This window comes from Suricata suricatta, chromosome 15 (assembly GCF_006229205.1).
Source record: "Suricata suricatta isolate VVHF042 chromosome 15, meerkat_22Aug2017_6uvM2_HiC, whole genome shotgun sequence".
Taxonomy (NCBI): domain Eukaryota; kingdom Metazoa; phylum Chordata; class Mammalia; order Carnivora; family Herpestidae; genus Suricata; species Suricata suricatta.
This window is the reverse complement of record NC_043714.1, coordinates 58,771,648-58,796,969: the sequence shown is the minus strand read 5'-3', so window position 1 is coordinate 58,796,969 and position 25,322 is coordinate 58,771,648. Positions and strand designations below refer to the sequence as shown.

The 25,322-nt window shown below is 38.7% G+C and overlaps 1 long non-coding RNA gene across 3 annotated transcripts in view; it reads right to left on the bottom strand.

Annotated features, from left to right (window-relative positions):
• Window positions 1-11,254: 11,254 nt before the first annotated feature.
• LOC115278926 overlaps window positions 11,255-25,322 on the bottom strand; it is a 148,259-nt gene continuing 134,191 nt past the window's right edge. For all 3 annotated transcript variants that reach the window (XR_003903119.1, XR_003903117.1, XR_003903118.1), the window contains one exon: window positions 11,255-11,532. This is a non-coding gene — a long non-coding RNA (uncharacterized LOC115278926). The remainder of the gene's footprint in view (window positions 11,533-25,322) is intronic.

The following is a 25,322-nucleotide window of genomic DNA, read 5'->3' as shown; positions in this document are numbered from 1 at the left end:
TGTATCATAGATAAGCTGCTATATAACGATTGCCACTTCAGATAGCTGTGAAATTAGGTGATTAACTAGTTGTTACATAACCTTCTAATTTCTGTATAAGTCTAATTACATGAAATAGAAGTTGGGGTTTTGATTTTTTACTTTGCTTTTCTGTTTGGAGTGTCATTGTAACTACTGTATTGTAAATGATGGAAAATAAATGCATATGATAAAAAAATAAAGTTACAAAATAAAAAATAAAAATAAAAATAAGCATCTTGTTCTAATCCCCTCTGGCCCTTTAGGTCTTCATGCCAAAGTTAGAATTGTTTATTTTTCTACTATGGTGCTTAATAGTGTGACTCGGTTTCATACAACTCAAAGGACTAAAGATTCTAAAAGACTCTAAACAAGAGTTTAGTTTACAGTGGCCCCAGCCTAATAGGGTTTCAGGCCTCTGGCATAAGCCAATGAAAATCCTGTGAAGGAACCCATTGTAAACTGAGGATTCAAATTATAAAACATATAAGGAAACAAAGCAGCGTTGATTGCACACAAGGAGAAACAGACAACAAAAACAGACTGTGTAAAGCCTTTAAATACCGGGCTGATCATATTCACACTATGAACTACATATAAGATAAATTATAGAGCAAGAGACAATAAAAGTGATTAGACTTTGGAAAAAAAATTAGTGAAGGAGTATAACAGAATAGATACTGGAAAGTAGATCTAAAGGAATCCATATGTAGTAGAGAAAAGAGAAAAGAAATGTGAAAGCCAGGTAAGGATTGATATAAGAGGGAAGATTTGTTAGGCACCTGGCTAGCTCATTCAATAGAGCCTGTGACTCTTGACCTCAGGTCAAGGCCCATGTTGGGCATGGAACCTACTTTAAAAAAGAAAAAAAGAAAGAAAAAGTAATATTTGTGCAATCAGATTACCAGAAGGAGAAAAAAGAAGAAATGGGTCAGAGCTATCTTTGGAGAGTTAATGGATGCAGATTTTTTACAATTTATGAAAGACATCAGTTCCCAGTGGAGTATGGGGAGAGAACCAGTGATTTGCTTTTGGCACATAGACAGTGGCAGAGGTTACTCCCTTGATTGGGTTATGTTCTGTGGCAAAAGTGACAGAATTAGTCACTCGTGATGACATTACATTATGTAAGATTCCTTGTTAGCCAACTGAGTGACAATTCTGCTGGCTTTGAAGAAGCTGCCATATTGTGAAAAGGACTATGCATGGGCCACATGGTGGGGAACTGCGGGCCACCAGGAGCTGGGAGCAGCCTGCAACAAAATGGGGAGCTTAGTTCTACAGCCTCAAATAACAATTCTGCCAACAAGCGTGGAAGAGGACCCTAAACTCTGCAAAGGTGCACAGCCTAGCCAATGCCTTGCTTGCAGTCTTGTGAAACCTTGAAGAGGGGACCCAGCTAAGTGACCCAGAGAAACCGGGAGATAATGCGCATGTTGTGTCAGCCATGTTTGATGTTATTTGTTATACGCTTGTAGAAAATTAATACAGAAAAGGAGAAACAAAATTGTCAGTATGATTATGTAGAAAAAACAATCTGTAAACTATAGAAACTAAGAGAATTTGGCTAGTTTGCAACTGCATTTCTGTATGCTGGCAACAAATTAAATATGATTTAGAAGATACTGTTTACAGTAGCACCGAAAATGTAAATAAATAAAATCTTAATGAAAGATATGTAAAAAAAATTCTATGCATTTAAAATACTTTAAAGTATAAAAAGGTTTATTGTCCCCATTTCGTAATTCAATCATTTCTTAATAATTTGTATCTTTTTAATTCAATTATTAATTCAGTCATTTATTTTATAATTTATATCTTCATGGACGTATAGACTCTTATTTTATACTTTGAGTTATAATCCAAATAAATTATTTAATTATCTTCCCCCTGCCCCAAATTGTTCTAGCATTGGCCATTAGGAACTTTTCAGTTGGTTCTTACGCCTCTTTGGAATACCACCACAGATGTGGATGCTTTCGTTTTTTAAATTAGCATATGCATTTCTATCAAGATATAGTTCACATAACAAAATGTACAATTTTTTTAATGTTTTATTTATTTTTGATACAGAGAGAGACAGAGCATGAGAGGGGGAGGGGCAGAGAGAGAAGGAGACACAGAATCTGAAGCAGGCTCCAGGCTCTGAGCTGGCTGTCAGCACAGAGCCCGCCGTGGGGCCCGAACCCACGAACGTGAGATCTGACCTGAGCCGAAGCCGGAGGCTCAACCGACTGAGCCATCCAGGCGCCCCCAAAATGCACAATTTTAAAATGCACATGTGACCGGCGCCTGGGTGGCTCAGTCGGTTAAGCATCCGACTTCAGCTCAGGTCAGACCTCACGTTTGCGGGTTCGAGCCCCGCGTCAAGCTCTGTGCTGACAGCCAGCTCAGAGCCTGGAGCCTGCTTCCAGTTCTGTGACTCCTTCTCTCTCTGCCCCTCCCCCTCTCATGTTCTGTCTCTCTCTGTATCAAAAATAAATAAAACATTTTAAAAAAGTAAAATAAAATGCACATGTGAGTAATTTTTAGTATATTCACTATATTGTTCAACCATCACTTCTATCTAGTTCCATAATATTCCATTACCCACCAAATAAATCTCATATCTATTGACAAGCCAATATTCCCCCTTTCACCAGCCCCAGCAACCAGTAGTCTATGGATTTGTCTATTCTGGACATTTAATATAAACAGAAGCAAACACAAAGTGGCCTTTTGTATCTAACTTCTTTTACTTAGCATAATGTTTCTAGGTTCATCTATTTTAAGCATGTTTCAGAATTTTGTTCCTTTTTTATGGATCAACAATATTCTGTTGTATGGATCTGTCATATTTTGTTTATCTCCTCAGCCTCTGGTGGACATTTATGTTACCTTTACTTATGAGCTAGTATGAAAAACACTGGTATGAACATTTTTGTGCAGGTTTTTGTTTGTGCATGTGTTTTCAATTCTCTTGGGTATATATGTAGGAGTGGAATTTCTGGATCATCCAGTAATTCCATGTTTAATTTTTGAGGAACCAGAATACAACTTTAATTCCATTAAATAATCATCATTCAGCACTATTTGTCCACTTTCATGTGTCATTTAAAATCCTCTTGCCAAAGAAATTTGAGATGGGTTAAAGAGATATGCAACATGATATTATTTTAAAAAATTAATGTAGTAAAAAAGCACAAGATATGTAATATATGCATAAGTGGTTCTTAATCTTTGGGACTATGGGTCCCTTTGAGAGGCAAATGGAGGCCATGGAGCTAGCTTAACAGACTCATATTTATGACGGGGAGGCCCATGTATCTTGAACAGGAGATAAGATGGACTCAGTAAATGAGCGTTACTTTGATTTGGAAGTTTCCAGGAAACAGAGCTCCTCCTCCAATTTTAACTTTACTCTACAACTTAGAAGAGCAGAAAACAGACAAATAACTGCATAATTTAAACGTGATTCGGGATGCCTGGGTGGCTCAGTCAGCCAGCCCTTAAACATCCAACTTTGCCTTAGGACATGATCTCACGACTCATGGGTTTGAGCCCCGCGTTGGGCTCCATGCTGCCAGCAGAGCTTCAGATCCTATGTCTCCATCTCTCTCTGTCCCTCCCTGCTCACACACACTCTCTTTCAAAAATAAATAAACATTAAAAATCTTTTTAAATTGATCCTAGGAATCTCTACTTTTAAAAGTTCATGGGCGTAAACCAGTCTCAGAAACCTAAGATCAACTGGCACAATTCCCTGCCTAGTGTCAGCCTGCCTCCATATTGCAAAGACTAGCTGACTCATACCATCTGGAATGTTCCCTGCAACATCCCAGTTTAGAGCCTAAGTCTACCTGCTCACCAGCCCCAGAAAGCAAGGGGTTCTTCCTTTCCATGGTACCTGACTTAAGTCATTTACTGTTACTGAATTAACTGCTTCCCAGGAGAACCAATGGTTCCTTCTGAGTGTATTCTGGTACAATGATCCAGACACAACACTCACAACTCTCAACAATTTTTTCTCCCATCAGGCTTACTTAGTTTTAAATTCCATTGCATTGAAACACTGACATCCAGTTGAACCTTGTTTCCACCTGTGAGTAAAAGCCAGTTGTGCACATCAATTTCCAACTCTACATTCAGTGATAGCACATTGTCAGTTTGAAATGGACCATGGTAGGAGTAGTTACACAAGGTGAATTGGCATTTCCCCAAAGAGCCAATTGTTAAATACTTACCAGCATACCACTGCTGACACCCCAATCCTGACACATCAAATCTTACTCAGTTATCCCTTTACATAACGCTCCATCTAGCATTGTGCCTACGTATTTCACATACACACACCTCACAACTGTCTCCATTACATAGATAAGAGAAGTGATATTTAGAAACATTAAATGTCCAAAGTTACACAGATAGAAAATAGCATGCTTGGAGCTCAAACTCAGGTCTTCTTGACACCCAAATCTAAACATATGTGTGCATTATTTATACAGTACTGTTTTTAAAACCATTCACTATTCTGGTATGAAAAACATTTCCTGGACCATATAAACCTGTGCATCTGTGTCTTACACCTAGGCTGAAACACAATAAAAGAATAAGTTAGAAAAGAATATTTCTTTTATGGTAGTTGCTAAAACAAGGCAACTCTACTTACCTTGCAAATGAATTTGGGGAAAAATTATCATAAATCCCTTTTTGCGTGCTATCCCTCACCACCTGAGGGATTTGAAGACTAATCCTAAGTTATCTCATTTCATATGAATTTCTTCTTATCCCCTCCTCCCATTTATATCTCCTCTTTATACCATGGTTCAGGTCTCTTTTATTCACGGATCATTTTCAGTGTGGATTAGTGTTTTTTTCACTACACTGTGAGCGCCAGATACTCATCTTGCTCCCTTTTGGTTCCTAGAATAGTAAGCACTGCACAGAGAGTCATTTCTCAATAAGATAGTTGTTGAAATGAAATGAATCATCTCAAGATGACCCAAAAGAGCTGGTACTTGTTTTTATTTATTTTATGACCATCTCTTTCACCTTGCCACAAGAACAGCCCACTGCTTCCATATTCAACACTCACCTTTTTTCTAAAGTCATAATTCCCTGTAAGTTTTGGCATTAAATCACATACAGGGAAGAAATCCTATTGAAGACACTGGGCACCTTGTCTGCTTGCTCTAAAATGAGTCCAAACCAAGAATTTCTTTACTACTTCCCTGAAGGGAGTTACACAATTTATACTTTCTCTGAACAATGGCACAGCATTGTCCAACACTCAGTAGAATTTGTATTATGGAAATATTTCACCTCATCTGTCTAAGATTATATATTGCTCACATGTGAGTCTATAAATCATAGACAGTCTGAAAGAAGTATTCTAACTCTTAATGTATGTTTTAGTATATTCTAAGTCTGAACAGTTGAGTCAAAGAAACTATTTGCCAGTAACCTTAGCCATCAATGTTTTTGTATCTAAAGGTCCCTGAAGCATCAATCATTATATTCCACCTCTGAGCCTCCTCATCTCCAAACATATTGTATATTGCCATATTTTGTTTTCAGGCCCCCTAGGGTTGGAAGGTATAAGGTTCTCTACAAAAGTACTCAGTATATCATTAACCTGAATGTCTTGGTACTTGTCATAAAGAAAAAAATTGTTTTCTTTTCAATTTTGGCCTGTTAATCTTACCTAGAAGCCTTTGTACCAACCCACCTCATTTTTCTCCCATCTCAAACTTCATAGGGACTTCTACTGTTGTTAGAACTTTTATACTTTGTAGCCTTTACTCATAAATCATTTGCTTAGGCCCATAATCATTTAATTTTCCTCTTCAGTTAACGCTCTCTAGGTAGTATAAATCAGATTATTGCATTATGTATTTGCATAATTTTCCCAAAGCAAATCATGATCCCATGAACCATTCTCACAGCTCCAGATAGAAGATACGAAGGAAAATAGACATGTTTAGCTATGAAGGAAACCGAGCTGTGGAACATTTCAGTAGGTTTGAACTTGGTGTTAAATATAATCCTATTTATGCCAGACTGACTAAATTTTAATGTTTTTTTTTAATTTTTACTTTTGAGAGACAGAGAGACAGCACAAGCAGGGGAGGGTCAGAGAGAGAGGTAGACACAGAATTCAAAGCAGATTCCAGGCTCTGAGCTAGCTGTCAGCACAGAGTCGGACGTGGGGCTCGAACCCATGAACCGTGAGATCATCACCTGAGCCAAAGCTGGACGCTTAACCGACTGAGCCACCCAGGCGCCCCAGACTAAATTTTATAGTATCCAGCTACTAGACGTTTCTATGCACAACCAGATATGTTTTTGTCCATTCTGTTACTCTTGAGAATTCAGACTTCCCACACTATTCCACAGAGAAGCCCCCAAACACCATTTGCTCTGGTTTCCTTAGAAACAATTTGCCACAAGGCTGTGGTGAGTGATTCCATGATGCTTATTTGTTAGTATTGATCCTGGCCATTCTGGTCTTTTCACCCTCATCCAATTCTAGATCAGGTTGAATAATACTCCACATCTAGAGACCTGCAATGGAGAGAAATGATCAAGAGCACTGGCTTTGCTCTTGAATTTGAAACTCAATTCCAGTACTTGAACACGTTCCTTACACCTCCTATCTTGCTGTTTCCTCATCTGCAAAATGAAAGTTAGTAACGGTCCTCACAGGAGTTCTATGAAGCTGGAATGACAGCATGTATGTTGAGCCCCTGGCACCGTCTCTAGCCTCAAACTTGGCTATAATTATAATCATTGGCTATAATTATGATGATTATTATTTTTTATCACCAGCACTGTCTTTGCTAGATTGCTAATCTGCCAACAGTTACTGCACCAGGCAAACTCTACTGGTGCCCTGGGTAAGTATGTGATCGGGTTTTTTTCGCCCTTCCCTTCTTTGTATCCATAATTCATTCCTCTCTTAATTAGCTCGAGAAGAGAAGACTTCAGCATCCGTATTTCCTCACTTCTAATCCAACAACCTAGTTCTCCAGAACCAGGCCTAGGTATCTAACAGAGTAATCCAGGGATTTAAAAAGGAAAGAATCCTTTTTGAGAAGCAAAAGATGACTTTGGATGAAATCCGGCTATCATAGCCTATGAACTTCCCTTAGGGCTTCTTTAAAAGAAACTCTTTTTGCCCTGTTCACAGAGACACCTGGGATCATTTCAGCATATTAGCAATGATGACTTTTTTTGTTCTTTGCCCCTCACTAAAATCTGCTACTTGTCATTGGGGGCCATTGACAAATCATAAAAAATACCTTATGGTATAGACGACTTAATTTCCAAGTGCTTAGTCAGTGTAGTCCTATAATCTTTGTGAAATAGATGGAACCATGTCAAGCTTTCACATTCACATTACTAATTGAGTTACTCAAAATAAATTCACCACTAAAACCTGATGTAAGGCATGAATTTTATCACTCAAAGAGACAAAAATCTAAAACAAACAAACAAAGACTTAGAGTCTAACTATAAGTGGGTTAGCAGCTTAATTGGGGCAGTTGAGTCAGGGAAAGTAAAGGAACCCCAGCAGAGGGAAAGCTGTTTTTCTCTCTGCTCCCTTTCCTGCTTCTATTCTAGCTAGGGTCTGCACCCTTGCCCTGCACACACCTTAATGTGTGTCCTCTTTGTAAGGGACAAGGAGGTAATGATTTCTCTGGAGCCTTCCAGCACAGTAGATGACATCTCTGGAAGGACCAGGTGAGGCCATCATGTGCCTATTCAAGATCACGGGTGCTCACTAGACAGCTCACTAGACATCTTGATGCCAAAACTCTGATTCCAGGGAATGGATGACTTTTAATGGACACCTGCACGTTGTCCTTGTTCTGACCAGCTCCTGGATACCTGAGAGGTGACGTACAGCACAATTGTCAATAAAAACCCCAGACCCCAAGCAAAGATGAGACTCATGCTCCTTTCTTTCCTGAGTCTCCTAGATGCTCTGTCTGTATCTGACCTCTCTATATATACCTTCAGTAAACTCTGCTTACACTTCCTGGTGGCTTGCATTTGATTTCCATCCTACATGAAGCCAAGGACCCTCTTGACTGCTCCTGTGGGTCCCCTCTGAGTCTTCAGATACAGGCTGCCTGAGCCACAGTAATGGTGATAAAAATAATAAAATGATAATAATATGCATTAGCAATGATCATGCAAGACACAGGGCAAGATGCTCCATATGCATTTTCTTATTTCATCCCTGTCTGCAATGTTCCTGCAGCCATGATTTGGAAAACAATACTATCTCAGTCTCCAGTGAGTGGCACTCAAAGCATCTTTAAGAGATCAATAATCCCTACCTAGAGATTGTCCTCACTCTCAGAGGTCAAAGTTAGCTTGTCAAATGTCAAATTAAAGGGGACAGGAGAGGGGCACTTGGGTGGCTCAGTCTGTTTAGCATCTGACTCTTGGTTTGGGCTCAGGTAATAATCTCAGTTTTGTGAGTCTATGCCTCTCATCAAGCTCTGTGCTAACAGCATGGAGCTGCTTGGAATCCTCTCTCTACCTCTCTCTCTGCCCCTGTACCACTCTCAGTGTCTCTGTCTTCTCTCTCTCTCTCTCTCTCTCTCTCTCTCTCTCTCTCTCTCTCAAAATAAATAGATAAACTTAAAAAAAGTCGGAGGGGGAGGCAAATCAAATACTGTCAAATTTCTTGTCTCTTTAGCCAACAGAAGATCAAAACTTCCCTTCATGACTCAGGTTTTAACTCCAAAATCCATCGCGAAGGGAAAATACTGGATTCTCTTAAGTCTTCTAGCTTAAAGTCTTCACTAAAATTCCTGTTGACTACAATTTAAATGTGGGTTTCCACCTCCTGTTTCTAGTTAAATATCTATGCAATCAATATAAAGATGAAAATATCTGGATTTTAGGTCAAGGGTTAATTTAAAAGTAAAAACCCATGAGAAGAATGGCCATTTATTGGATAGAAGTTTGGGCTATAACAACGGTTCAAAACCAAGGACAATGTTGCTCCCTGGGGAACATCTGACAATGTCTGGAGATATGTTTGGTTGTCACAACTCAAGAGCAGGGGGGACTGCTGGCATCTAGTGGGTAGAGAACAGTGATGCAGCTAAATATGCTCCTGTAGGATGCACAGGACAGCCTCAAAAAATCTCCAGCCCACATGGTCATCCCTAGCCTAGACAAATGTGAAGTTCCTTCCCAGAGGTATATTCCAATTTTCTAAAATTCCTTCAAAGAGACGGTTACAACCTCTCCTCTGTGTTCAACCAACTCTGTACTCTCACTTGTTTTATGGTTGAGGCAACAGTTACTGCAGATCAAATGAAAAAAATGGGAGGTGGGTGAGAATCAGTCATGTTTCAACTTCATTCCTTCTGGGCCAATGTGAAGTGTCCAGCGGGGAAAGTTAAGGGTTGCAATTAGGTAGGTCTTGAAGAGATATGGGGAAAACACAGGACTGGCCCTAAAGAAAATGGTCAACTTTGTGTCCCTGTCCCTTCCATCTGACCCAGTTCCTTTTATCTGGCTGCTTCCTCCTCCCGGCATCTCACACTGTTATTTTCTTTGCAGGGTGTTCCCCTTGCAGAGGCTACCTGGAAAAAATCTCCACGATGCTCTTTCAATCAAAGAAACCACTATTGGATGATACCTATCCAGAACACATCTCATGAGAAAGGAGAGCAAGATCTAAGACGGGGAAGGTTTTTGCACCCAATCTGAAGCTAAGTGCTTATGTGCACTATCACAACAAAACTGAGGCAGGTCCTTTCAGTTTCTCTCTATGGAGACGCATCCGTGGCACCATACAACTAAGTCACTGATCTAAGAGTGTATGGTTAGCAAGTGGTAAATGTGAATTCAATCCCAGATCTTTCTGTTCCCAAAGCCATGCCCTATTTACTGTGTAGCTCCCCAGGTCACAATTTACCTTCTCTCTGCTAACTGGGGCATTATCCAGAAATCCCTGAAAGGCTCATCATATTGGTAGTAATTACAGACATATATCCATTTTGGCTTGACACATCTTCCAGTGGGCAGGTCCATCAATGCCCATTAATCAGGTCAAGCAGGCATGACATCCTCCCACCTATGCAGAGTACCATACCTAGAAGGAATTTGAAGTATAATGCAAGCTGACAGGTCTTCCTAAGACCAACTGCCAATCAATACCATTTATGATAATGTATTGTAATCATAAGCTAAAGCCTGACTTGCTTTATATATCCTACTCATAAATGGGACATCAGCTCCCTACCCATCTTGTTTGACTCTGAATCAGATCACTCCTCTCTCCTTTGACTTTATAAATACAATGAGTCACATCTCTAGAAATTATTTCCTTATAGGGCATCAGGGATGAGAATAGTTTTCTGTGCTCAAATGGTACTACCTAGAAGGCACAGGAGTTTCTAAAAAGCTCCATCTTTATCTCATGGGTTCTTAATCCATTCATGGGTTTTAAGAGGTCCAGATTTGCAAAATTTCATATAAGTATGCATTTTTCTTCATATAATTGATGAAAGCTTTCTTCAGATACTCAGATAACTATTGTTTCTGAATTTAGAAATAATATTCTCTCCTATCCTACAGAGCTTGTCCCATAATTTATGCTACTATTCCATCGTCCTGAATTACAGTATAAAGGATTTAACTCCTTAGTACTAGCCTGGGATACTGGGTGCATGAGGACAGGGAGCATCCTTGGATTTACACTTTCTATTACTACATGCCCAAAGTTCTAAGGATCCCAGGATGCCATCTCTGAGTGCAGGAAGTGTATTAGCATATTAATTATTGATGTTTTCAGTTGAAGGTGATAGAGTAAATGTAAAGTCCTTTGACATATTTTTGGAATCTCTATGGAAATTCAGTAGTAGTCAATTTCAAAACTTCCTGTGTACAGTAGCCACCATGCCTTCGGGTAGTTGTTTCCCCACAAAATAGTCATTTTTCTATCCTTAAAATATAAGTATCTTAAAATTGAAAGAAACTTTCAACATCTAACCTCCTATCCAGATTAGGAATTTGAGCTTGCGATATCCCTTGCTGAAAGAGTCATCTCACCCATATGTGGGTTCTCTCAGTGATATGGCCTTGACTTGGCTCTTAAGGCAGCCTTTTCCATTATTTTAAAGAGGGTCAGAAGTGTGCAGACCTTTATTCTGATGAGTTACAATCTGAACCAACATAGCATTTATTTGATTTATTTTATTTAATCAAATACTGAGTATCTACTTTGTGGCCATTACCATGCCAGGCCTGGGAGATACAATGCAATGTGGCAGACACTATTCATAACCTACTTGAGATTAAGATCTAGCTGGTAACTATTCTAGAAGTGAGTCAGAGTGATACCGTCCCCTACAGGACAGTCTCAACATTTGAGATGGTGATCAGGTTCCCTCCAGTTGTATCTCTTCTCTAAGCTGTGTCTCTTCATTTCAAGTGTCTTACAGATGCCTTCATTATCCCAGTCAGCCTCTTCTATGTTTCTCAGTGGTCATCTGAACAACGGGTTGCCTAGAATGAAATGCAATACTGAAGTCTGGTGAGCCTGAGAGTCTGAGATTTTCATGAAGACAAAAATCAAGTCTGATGATTTATCAACAGTATTCAGATGATACTGATGCTCTAATAAATTTCTGACTAGCAAAGAGCACAGTGGAACCCATGGAAAATGCCAGGGTGACTCTCCAAAGATTCAGTCAGCCAAAGCAGAGCCCATTATTCTTACCCACCAGGACTTCTGTTCTTGCATGAGAGCAATGAGGCTCCACCACTGAAGTCATGCCCCGACTTCCGAGCTAAGCTAGGTGCAGGCACCCATATCAGCTCCAGACTCTAAATCCAATCACGCCCTCTGCCCAGTGCTACTTTCTTCACTCCTTTCTTTTTTTTTTTTTAATTTTTTTTAATGTTTTATTTATTTTTGATACAGAGAGAGACAGAGTATGAGAGGGGGAGGGTCAGAGAGAGAGGGAGACACAGAACCGGAAGCAGGCTCCAGGCTCTGAGCTAGCTGTCAGCACAGAGCCTGACGCGGGGCTCGAACCCACAAACGTGAGATCTGACCTGAGCCGAAGCCGGAGGCTCAACCGACTGAGCCACCCAGGCGCCCCTCTTCACTCCTTTCAACCCCTACTTTCTTCACTCCCACGGTAAAATTCCTGAGCAAAAAAATGTCAGCCTGTTTCCTAGGGAATATGATCTAAGACAGAAAACCCACTGGGGCCCAGGTTTAAATAAGTTCAAGTCAGTTAAGTTCTAGAGCTGAAATGGTTCTTCAGAGTTGTCTCACCCTCTGTAAGTGGGCCAGATCTGTATTGGCCACATTGCTCAACTGTTGCTGTGGGTGAATGTGCCTTGGGTGTGGAATCTCTCTTCAGCTGTTCACAAATCCCAACAGCTGAAAGGATTGAGCATCTAAGCCCTATAGCTGATGGGCAACAGCATCCACTACAGTCCCTGAGAGACTATGAAGAGCAGAGTTCTATCTGCATTGCATAAATAAACTTTGCGTGTGTGTGTGTGTGTGTGTGTGTGTGTGTGTGTTTAATCATGAGATTTCAGGGCTAATTTGTTATTGGCAACATAGCTTAGATAGTACCCTGCCTAATAAACCTACCTCATAGCGTTGCTAGAAGAATATATGAAAATAAATGTGAATCACCTCATATGAGAGGGGCCTTTTCCACCTCTTTCAATGTTTGCACTTCTCTGTTCCCTACATGATAATAAGATTTTTAAGAACAGACTCTATTTATAGTGTTACCTCCCCATTCCTTCATGGTTCTCAAAGTGTGTTCCCTAGACTAACATCATCAGCATTATCTGAGAACTTACCAGAAATGTAAATTCTGAGGCCCATCCTGGACCAACTAAATTAGAAACTCTGGGCATAATGCCTAGCAATCTGTGTTTTAACAACCTGCCTAGGTGATTTGCATTAATGCTAAACTAGGTAAGCACTGCTTTAACTCATATTCTTAATTTCCTCGACAATGTTCTTGCCATCCAAGACAAGGATGTGGGGTCATCTGACTGTCCCTCTTGTTTCTAGCCCCCCATACTAGTTTTTCTATTCCTCTATTCTACCCATTTTCATATTATATTCCATGATCTGTAGAAGAGGGTCTTTTCTCATTGACTGTCCCCTCCTCTAGGGTAGGTATTAGCTATGTTATTTTTGCATATCCAGTGCTTTGCATTGTTCTTACACATAATGAATACTCAACAAATTCACCCTATTAATAAATATGCAGCACATACTGTTTGCTATGGACTTTTCCAGGTATCTCAAAAAACTCATATTTAACAAGAAAAGATACAACCTCTAAAGTAAATGCAATAAAGTGATGCAGGTGCTACAGCAAAATATTAGTAGTGATATTCCTTGTGTCTTTTCTAGGAAAAGAACAGAATTCATCCTTAGAAAAATTTACTTTTTTATTTAGCTATAACTTTTAATGAAGTCCTGGTTATACAGAACAAGACTATAGCCCAGTCTGGGATAAAGAGAACAAAGCAAAGGCAGCTATAGAAAGATGATGTAAAAGGTTGTCTTCCTTGGACGTTGGTGTTTTGATAACTGATTTTTTTTTGTCTCCCATATATGAACTGGGGAGACAGAATAAGTGGATATATTATAAATGTCTTAAAAATCAATAAAATCTTAGCCCAAAGAGTAACTCTCTTATGGTGAAATTTTAGACACTGGGAGCAGGGATGGACATATTGGAATAAGGAGCCTTCAAATCATACTGCCTATGACAAATCAGCCTTTCTTTATGTGATACTTCAAGCACAAAAATAAGAAAGGTTGTTTTATAATCTGAAAGAGTTGTTGAAAAATAGGGTTTTAATACTATTCATACATAGAAGAATTTCTTGGATTCCCCATCTTGAACTTAGTTCTCGGCAGATTCATGACTGGTGTTTGAATTATTCACCACTATTTACATTGAGCAATTAATTTTTTCCAGTGTGATCTGACCATCTCTGAAAAGCTATATTATCAGGCAAGGGGAAAAATCCATAATATTGGGTAGCTGAAATGATTTTGTAATTAGTATGACATGGTTTTCTACAATGTCACATTAACACTGAACATGAAAAAAGACGGGGAGTAAATTGAGCTCAAGGTGTTAAATAGCCCTCTTTTAAGCACATGTAAAGGAAACCATGCAGTATCCATGATGTTGCACACAATGCAATGCCTACTGTCATCAGGAAAACAAGGCTAGGGATCTGGGTAATAGAAATCCCAGGACAACAAAACAGGCCATGTGGCATAGATTGTATAGTGTAGTAATGGCCCCCATTCTTTGCCTCTCCGTCTATCCACATTTGATTTAGCAGTTCTACCCATAAAAGAAATAGAATACATTTCCTTGCCCTCTGACTTTGGGTTTGGCCACATGGCTTGCTCTGGTCAACAGAACGAAGCAGTGGTGACAGTCATGTTCAGCTTTGAGCCTAGGCAATCAGAGGCCCTGTTTGGTTGTGCCTGCTCTCTTGACCTCTGCTGTCCCCATGAGAAAAGTTTGCTCCACCTTCAGGTCCCAGGAGGAGGATGAAAGACTCATGGATCAGAGCCACAGCAGCAGCTGCCCTAAGCAGCCTCCTTCTAGGTGAGCCAAATCCCCAGTCTCTGCAGTCACAGTGTGAGAAATAAATGCTTACTCTTGAAAGCCAGGGCTGTTTTATGCTACTATGCAGCAATATTATGGCCATGGTTGACTGATAACCAAGGGGCATCTGTTTTTTTGTTTCAAGATGACTTCAAATGCAATGTTTCACCTTGAAATGTACTAAAAATAGGATAACCAGAAACAAGGAACCCGGAAACAAGACTAAGAAAAATAAATGACTCCTTGAATTGGCTTTCATTTCAAAGATGATAACAGAGAAGAATCCAGTTCTCTCAGTGAAACTCAGGGACGACCGCTTGACACTTTTAATTAAAAAGACATTAAAAAATTAACACAGAACTCTTCCCACTTTGCTCCAGGGCAGCTCATGAAAGATTGCCTCTTCGCTATCAGAATGCATAATATCTATGTCCAGGCCCATCTGCTTCCCGTTCTATAGGAAAGATTGTGTGTGTCAATGCCTCCAGTGAGAAACTGTCCTGTCGAGGCTTAATTTCCTCAACACTGATAACATAAAAGCAATCTGGCAGAATAAATTAGTGGATAATTCCAAAGCACAGATTTTTGATCTTCTGCCATATTCCTGACAGAAATCATAATAGTCAATCTATTTTTCACTACCAAGAATGGAAAGACCTATCTGAAAAGTCATAGTCCTGTTTTATCTTCTTAAAAAAAACACCTTCTGAGATGCTGGGGGGCATAACTTCTCGGACAGTGCTTCTAAAACACTAATCTACATACAAATCAGAAAGAGCATTTTTAAAGTGGATTTTGATGCAGTGGGGAGGGAGGGAATTCCAAGAGGCTGAATTCTAAAAAGCTCCCGAATGTGGCTTCTGCTGCTGGTCCAGATACCTCAAGGGGATCATTCTTTATCTATGAGCAATCTCTGTACTTCAGGACCGATTTCAGTACCATGAGAGATTCTGGTGCAGTGGAAGGAACAGAATTCGGGGTCAACCTAGTTGGTTCAGTAACAAGATTTAAATCTTGCCTATCTACTCAACTTGCTGCATATTTTTAGGCACTAGGCTACATGTCTCTCAGCCTCCCCTTCTTTGCCAATAAAATGAAAGTAACCGCTGTAGGAAAGGAGTTAAGATAGAGAAAAATCTTGCTAAATGGTCATTGGTCAATAATGTGAGTTCCTCTCTTTTAATACAGTAAAATCTCAACCATAATCTCAGTTCCCCTAATAAACTGATGCATGTTGTATATTTGGAGGGGAGTTTATCCATGCACGTTCTGTCTCATGTTTGTTTGTTTATTTATCTTGTGACAAAATGCTTCAAACATAAGGAGACATGGAAACAAGATGTTCTGAGATGTCGAGATGGTTAAATGCTATTTATTTGATAAAACTTCATTGAAGGCGCACTCTTCATTAAAACTGTGATAAAGTGCTTTGAAGTAGACAAAGACAAGATTTCACACCCTAAAGGGAAGCTAAAATCTAGAAAGGATCAGAATTGGATTTTGTTTGGATGGTGTTATCTTCTTCTTGAATCTGTTTAAGACTTTCCTGTATTCTGGGACTGAATATATTTTATTAGTAGTGTCCTTGTGCTTTTAAGAGATACTGGGTTTTGTACAATAAAAAAAAAAATCCCTTTTCCTAGAAAAGGATTTTAGAAGCTGTCTTCATGCCTTTCAAACTGGTTTCTTTCAATGTTAAGCAATCCTAAATATAAGTCACTGGTAAAATATCTTCTGAAATGATTAGGACAAAATAAAGGCATCTGACATCACTACACAATTCTTAATGTATATTTTTAGATGGGAGGAAGTTGTTGAAGTGATGGATTCTTATAAATAACTTCTTAGTTGCTTAAATATCCTTTAATATCACTAAACCTTATAACCTTCACTATCAAATAGAAATTAAAAATACGTACTTTGTATAATTTAAGAGAAACAGAATAGTTGCTCAATAAATAATAGTTACTTAGTCCTTGATCCCTTTTTCTTGGCTTTTCATATAAGATACCAGGTATTTCAAGGCAACAAGCTAGACAAATTGTACCACGGGGTTTTACCTTGTAATCTCCCATGTAAAACACAAAGATGATTGTGCAGCTCCACGTTATATGAAAGTTTGTATTAAATTCAATCATTACTCTAGTCTGTCAGCACACTTTCTCTCTGGATCCCTATTACTTCTTCACAGAGCTCTTATACAAAGCATCTTATAATCTTCTCCCCTAGAACCAGAAAGCCCTCACCTACATTCTGTCCCCTAACATTCTGTCCTAACTAATAGTGTATAGTCGCCTGCGCCAGCAGCTGCTAGAACTGGTGATAAGCCCAACAGGGCACTTCACTAATAACAAAGCCTGAAGCTATGGAAAATCACATAGTTGAGAAGCTTCTCAGGAAATGAATTGCAGAGACATGAAACTGAGAGCCAGGGGTGGGATTTTTTTGTTTGTGTGTTTCCAACTATGAATGCCAACCCTAGGATTCTCTAAGTTGGCAGAGGGTGTAATTCAACTGTAAACACTCCTATTATATATCTATGGAATTGTCACTGGGTTAGATCAGAGGACAGCCAACCCATGCACCGCCTCCTAATATTAGAAGTCAAGGGGAATGTAGGAATTTGAGAATTTTTATGTTTTTGCAAGACTTGCCTTCCTTAGTGCACATACTTGAGATTCCTAGTGTAATCAATTGCCTCCACTTATTAAGTACCTACTGTGTTCTAGGTACATAGTTTATCCTATTGACTATAATAACTTTGTGAAGTATCTACAGTTTTATCATGCCAACTCACAAATGAGAAAACTGAGATTCAGAGAAGTTAAGTATAATTTTGCCCAGATCAGAAAACTGTGAATCGGTGGAGTGGAGATTTACACGTCTTTGTGACCTTAGTACAGCTCCCGCACACAAAATTGTTTTTATAGTATCACACCAATGTCTTAAGAAAGTGCCCCCTTCTCCTATGGAAAGTAAACTTTAGAATTCATGAAATAGGGGGGCACCTGGGTGGCTCAGTCGGTTAAGTGTCCGACTTCGGCTCAGGTCATGATCTCACGGTTTGTGGGTTTGAGCCCTGCGTCAGGCTCTGTGCTGACAGCTGGCTCAGAGCCTGGAGCCTGCTTCAGATTCTATGTCTCCCTCTCTCTCTGACCCTCCCCTGCTTGCGCTGTCTCTCTCTCACTCTAAAATAAATAAAAATAGTAAAAAAAAAAGTTGTTTTAGAATTTATGAAATAGGGAAAATCAAATAAATGACAATCTCCAGGCCACCTCTAATTGTCCCTTAGTTTCTCCCCTCAAATCTTTTATAAAAGTTGTACATGAAACATTTGGCTGATTTGAGTTTCCCATACCATCTATGTGCTCCCATACAATCTTTAGGGGAAATGGTGAACTAATGAGCAGTCAAATATCAAGATAGTTAAGGTCAAGGAAGAGGGTTAGAGAGAGAGATCTTGGGGCAGCCTAGGAAGACAGGGGACAAGTGAGAAATGGAAGGCTTGAGCAGGTCTATGTATTCATGGAAGAAATTTCTACATGAAGAAAAATTTGTTTTACTTGCAACAAAATAAGAGATCCCTCCCTTAGCTTAGAGAGATCTACTTTGCTGGGAAACTATTTCTTTAAAATCACTTCAGGGTAGGATTTGGAAAAGAATGTGCTGAGGCAGTAGCCAAAGGAGGGAGAGATAAGGAAGAAGAATGTGGTAGATGAGAGGAAAGACAGGCATCTGGGGAGGGAGATTGAAGAAGAATAATGTTGGATGGGGAATGTGCTGGATGAAATGCAGTGTGCTTCCTGAGGCAACCAAAGCTCATGATCTCTAGGATTTTCAGTAGAGGCTGCCAAAAGTATTGGAGCTGATGAAGAGGTGGATTCCTTGTCTTGACTGATGGCGCTGGACAACAGAACATCCGACTTTGAGTTACATCCAGCATATGTTGGCTAATCTCCAGCACCACAAAAGGAAAGGACTCAGATGACACCAAGCAGTGGGGAGAATTAGATCTTTTGAATCCTCTGAAATTAACAGCATTTAAACCTCTCACATGCCTCATGCCTGAGAGTCTTGATAACGTGGATCTACCCTGATCCGATAGCTCCTGTTAGATGACAAAATAAATACGTCGAGGCAAGATTCACTTTAGAGGCATCTTTGTGCATCCTCTGATGTTTAGTAGATGTAATATCTGATACATTTTTATATTAAGGATTAATAAATTAATTTCTAATATACTTGGAATCCACATGAAGCTTAAAGCTTTATGTCCTTGAACAATTTATGTAATTTCTCTGAGTCTTAATTTCTCCAAGTGTGAAAAATTATTGAGCTAATAATACCCACTCCTTAGCCCCAGTGTATAGACTAAAAGGAGTTCTCTTTGCATGTAGGTGTGTATATATGAAATATAATATAACAGGCACATAAAGCATTTGGCACAGTGCCTTGAATGTGGAAAGTGCATGAGTCATAGGTGTTAGCTGGTGTGTTTCAGTTATTAATCCTTTTTTTTAAGATCTTGACTTTGATCTGAAGTACAATCCCATAGATTGTAAATCAAGAGCTCTCATTATATTCCTGCCAGTCCCCAAGGCTGGTTTTCTCTTTTCTTTCTCTAACTCCTCATTCTTGTACCCAAGTTTGATACCACTCAGAATTAACATGAGAGCCACACGGGGTCCCTTCACAACTTCTGTGACTTCTTCACACACACACACAACCCAGCATTTATGCATTTCTGAGAATATTCCAGATTCGAGGGTCACAGGGCAGAGTCACCTTGTAGACTGTGTAGCACTCCTACCATCACACTAGCCCCATCCCCTTTTCTCCCTTTTGCTATTTTCTTTTACCCTGAAAAATGGCAAGAAAATCTGTTCCCTTAAGTGGTAAGGAGCAGGGAAGCTCATATTTACACCCACTGGGTCCAGCCTTTCATTCTGAGTGCTTTTCCCAACAAATATAGTTGCTTTCCCCTACAGAATTCTGGTGAATAAAACATTCTCTGTTCTGATATGTTATCACTAATATAATAAGGAACTCTCTGATGGTGAGTTTCACTAAGCCTGTAATAAGTTTACCGGGGCAGCTACCGAGTCATTTCCTTCTTTAGGGTTCCTCACAAGTAGATGTAGATTAATGTGGCTGTGTGGAAGGGAGCCTGAAAGCTCTCTTTTTCAGTTTGTCTCATAATATAAGATCTTGCATTCATACAAGGGGTTTTCCTAAATGTTCTCAGACAGAAGGAGTTGGAATCACCAAAGCTCAGAAAGCTTCATATACCTAATTAGCAGCAGAGCAAAGACAAGAAATTGGGTCTCCAGACTGCTAGTTCTATATTCTTCTCACTGTGTGTTACATTATACCCAGTGCCCTTGCTCAACTAAATAAACCTCTGTCGATATCTGATTACAGCCAGGAAGTGTCCTTTTCCCTGATCAAGGCTGACCTCAAAGTTCTAACTTATTTATTTCTATTTTAGTTCTTAAAAAAAAAAAAAGAAGAAGAAAAAGAAGAAGAAGGCATGCTTTTCTTTTAAAATGATGCAGTGTTTGGAAGCATCCCCCAAGAAGGTTCTTTCCTTTTTTCAAAAATAAATCTCAAGGTCTGGTTTTGTTTGTTTGTTTGCTCGTTTTTGGTGAGGTTGCTCTTCAAAAGGACCCGATACACTTGGGTTGTGCAGCCATCTGCCACTACATGCTCAAGTATTGTGGTTAAAAAACTCTGGCCACCCTGCCTTTGATATAGAAGAACCACACCGGGTTGAGTCATATGCTGTGGAGAGAACACAGCTAATTATGGGATGTGCTGGGCCCAGAGAATATGTTAACTGCTACATAATTACAACTGCAATCCAAGGGGACAGAGTCATGGAAACCCAGTTAATATAAAGAAGTCAACATAAAAATACTCAATTCTAAGCCACAAACTACAGAAATATAGTTCCATTCTTGAACTTCTATTCACATGGTCTTCCCAGCCGAAGATCTGGTTTGTCATCAGGGATGCCCATGATCCTGTAGCCCTTTTTGTAATTAAATATAATACTGCTCAAACAATTCTGGGTTGTGATGGCTTAAAAAGGCAAGAGACCTTGTACAAGTCACTTAATTTGGGGAAGGGGGGGTTGTAGGTAGATCCAGAGAGTGTCTGAAGTTTCCCTTCATGACAATTAGAAATAGTACATTTCAAAGGAGTTATTGAGCACAAGTTCATACCATGCAAGTATTTAGAATTCAAAGATGGATAAAACATAGCCTAAGAACAATTTCACAAGGTTATTACACTTTCTCAGAATGTTCTATAATTTAGTAAGATCACCATAGCAATAGAAACCTAACCCTTTGGGAATTTTCTTTACTCTTTGAAAAAATTTCAACTCAAATTCTGATCAGGCAAAGTAACTTCTCACCACCAGTAGATTGAGAAGTTGAACGGTGGGTAGGTAGAAATAAAACTTTCACTGGTAATATTTCATGGCCACGTTTGATGATGTCAAGACTATGTTCTACAACAGTCTATCTGTAGGACATAAGTCCACAGGTTGAAACCAGGAAAAAAAAGCAGAGGCACCTAAAAAAACTCTAGCACAACAGTTGTGTAATATACAGGTACACACATGTGCATGTCTGTGTACATGCAAATATGCATCTCTGTCTCTCACAGTGTGACATAGTGGTGATTCTTAACCTGGGATCTGAATTAGAACCATGTAAGGTGTCCATGTCATACCATAAAGCTTTCATTCAGCAGATCTGCACTTTACCCATTTTGATTCTTGGGCACCCCTGCCAAGTTTATCTACAAAAGAAATATGGGAAGGGTATGGCCTTAAATTTTGAAAAGTCTCCCTGGTTTGTGATTATTAATTTGCATATGGAAACTGTTTTGTAGGACATTGGGAGAAGCCATGGTTGGAATCAGAGATTAAAGTCGTATTCCCTACTATGCTGATTAATTGATTGGCTACAGGACTTTGGCAAGTGACTTAATATTTCTAAAATTTATTTGTATCTATAAAACGGGAACAATACCCAGCCCAGTTCTAAGGATTAAGTGGGGCAATTTATGCACTTATTTTTATGACAGAAACTTAGTTCAAGGAATTGTAATAATGGTAATACTCCTGAAATGACTCTCTATACAGGGCTATGATGGAAGAAAACGTATGACTTCTGAGGCATAATTATCTCTCAATAATCTATGATAATGAGAAAAGGTTACTGTAGGAAGTAAGATCATTAATAAATAGTCCAAAAATCTCATTTTATAAAATTAAATATTGTTTTTCATTATAAAACGTTTATGTTCATTGTAAAAATTTTAATGATATAAATACATATAAGGTGGAATATTAATTTTATACTTCTCAACTCTAAGATCCAGTGATTATTTTTATATATTCTTAGGTATGCCTATATGTGTGTTTAGTAAACAAATTATCTTAACTTATTTAAATAAACATTTTTTTGAGAATAGGGGAGGGGCAGAGGGAAAGAGAAAGAGAGAGAGAGAGAGAGAGAGAGAGAATCTTAAGCAGGCTCCATGCCCAGTGCAGAGTCCTATGTAGGACTCCATTCTACCAACCTGGGATCATGACCTGAGCTGAAATCAAGAGTCAGATGCTTACCTGACTGAGCTGCCCAGGTGCCCCAGTAAGCAAATTATTTTAAATAAAAATGGATCATGTTATATATGCTAATCTATAGATTGATTCAGCTCTGTTCAATAATCTATCTTAAACCTCTCATGCCATTACATATTACAAATAATCTTTTATTGTTTTAACATGCTGGATAATTGAATGCCATCTGGATGTACAAAAATGTATTTACCAAGATGCTTGAACATTTAGATTGCTTGCAATTTGTAAGAATCACAATGCTACAATGAGTAAAAACTATACTTTAGAGAATGGTACTCATATTCTCCAATCTTTTAAAAATAAATTAAGGCATTATTGGAAGGAAGGAAAGAAAACATGAAAAGTTTATTCATTTATCTAATAATTTGATGTGCATAATGTTAAAAAACATATTTGTGAAATTTTGTTGTTGTTGTTGTTGTTGTTGCTGCTAAATTTTACTGATAATTTTCCAGAATGAGAATTAATTGGATTGGATGGCACTCTTGTAGGCATGTTTGCATAGCCTAGTAAAAAAGAAAGAGAATCTAGTAAAATTGGTAGTCATTAAAAATGTGATGAATCTAACCTAATGAATCTAGTCCTTGGTTTCTGAAATAATTCTCATACTTTGACAGGGTGTAGGCATCCCATTGTAAACTAACTTAGAGCCAGATGACAAAGCTTCTCACATGATATACCCAGAACTTAATCAGGCAGACACCCCAGGGTCTTTGTTTCATTTCAATGGTAATATGAGACAAGGTTAGGACTAAGAGAGGGAAGAGAAATCCTTTTCTTCGGTGTTGACTTTGGGAGTGTGTTGAGCAACTCAGAACATTTTAGAGGTACCTGTTCCTGATAACATACTGGGAGAGATCCTATGTGAGTAGACACACCTGCTTGGAAAGATTACTCATTTTTCTCTAGTGGATCTACATACATTACGTAGTTCTAATCAGAACTCCATTGAGATTTCTCAAATGGACATTTACTACACTGTTCCTAAAGTTAACCAAAACAGTACAGGACCAAGAACAGCCAAGAAATTCCAAATAAAGCAATGTGTCAAATAAAAATATAAAGCTAAAGATATTAAAACATTGTGGCGACTATGTCAGGAATAGACAAACAAATTGGAACAGAATATAAAAGTCTAGAAATGGATATCTGTAAGAATTTGTTATGTGATAAAAGTGATACTTCAATTGGAGGTAAAATTATGTGCTACTCAAAATGTAGATTCAATTTGGAAAAAATAAGCTATAAATTTCATTATATATACAACAGAAAGACTAAAATGTATAAAAGAAAGCTTTGGAAAGTATTAGAAGGAAACATGCTAATAAGACAATTAATTAAGCAAGGACTTGAATTATGAACATGGGGCACTAGGAAAAACTAAGGTATATATATATAAATATACATGCACACATGCACATACTAGCAATATACTTCCTATATATACATATGAAAGTCTTTCTAAGCAACACACAAAACTCAAAGGACATAAATACAAATATTGGTAGACTTTACTACCTAAATCTTTCAACTTACATACTTCGAGAGACATCATAGAGATCTTTAGAAAACAAGGAAGAGTAGGAGAAAATATTTTCCAAAAAAAATCAATACTCATAATATTAAAAGCTCTTACAAAGCTCTAAGAATAATGTAACAAGACCACTAGGGAGATGTACAAAATATTTGAACAGACAGTTCAAAAACGGAAGAGGGCAAATCTACCAAGAAACATTAAAAGATACTCAATCCAGGGTAATTGAGGAACTAGAAATAATTAGAACACCACCAAGAGGCCATTTTTACCAATCAGATTTACAAAAAATGGCAAAAGATGATCTCTGTGGCAGGCAAAATGCAAGGGCAAGAAATGGACACCTTAACGCACTCTGTGCAGTGTGGCAACCACCTTTTTGTGGTGTAACTGTGTAATGTTCATCAAATTCAAAGGTATTTATATTTTTTCAGTTCTTTCCCCTAGGACTCCTCACTGATGCTTAGATAATTATGTAAGCATGTTATTGTAGCATTATTTTCAGTTACCTGGGTAGAGCATACTAATTCCATAGAAACATAAAATGGTTTACAGGATGACTAGAAGGCTCCCCAGGGAGAAATCCAGCCTGAGCAGACACTCCACAACTCAGTTCACTAAAAAGGCTGGAGGAGATGCAGCATGAAAAGCAAAATTATTTTTTCAGATAATCCCTCTTTTTCAAGAAAGACCCAAACTCCATGTATAAAAAACATTCAGAGTCAGGCTTCTATTTTGTACCTCCATTTGTGTTTCTTGCCTGCCTAAAATCAAGGCAATACTTTCGAGAAACTAAATGATTAAGAGGTTTTATGTCAGTGCCTTCTAGTACTGATGTCAAAAGTCAAATGCTTGCCGACCATGTTCATCTGAAAATACTCTTTCAGGGCAGTATACGAAGTCACATATTTGCGAAAGCTTAAGGATAAAACTATCATTAAGGAAGCATTGTTCCTTTGGCCATGGCCGTAACCTCACCAGAAGATGACTAAAATATTCTTCTTCCTGCTGTCTGTTAAAGGCTCATGCAGTCCCAACTCTACAGCCGTGTTTATCTTCCTAGTTATAGAGTGCAACCTGTGTTCAGGAGGCTATTTCTGTTTTATTAGAGTTTCCTACAGACAAAACAAAAATATTTGTTTAAACTTACCTATTGAACACAATAGATAAGTTTCAACTGACACGAATGTTGGATTTGAACATTAGAATGACAACAGTGGTGCCTGTTTGGCCGAGCAGAGATTTTAGGCCTGGAGCCCATCACCACATCGCCTCTTCAAACAAGGATAAAGGGGCACCTGGGCCGCTCAGTCAGTTAAGCATCTGACTCTTGACTTCAGCTCAGGTCAGGATCTTACAATTCATAAGATCAAATTCTGCTTCGGGCTCCATGCTCAGAGCACAGAGCCTGCTTGGGATTCTCTCTCCCTCCTTCTCTCTCTGCCCCCCCCCCAACACTGTGCACTCTCTCTCTCTCTCAAAAATAAACAAATAA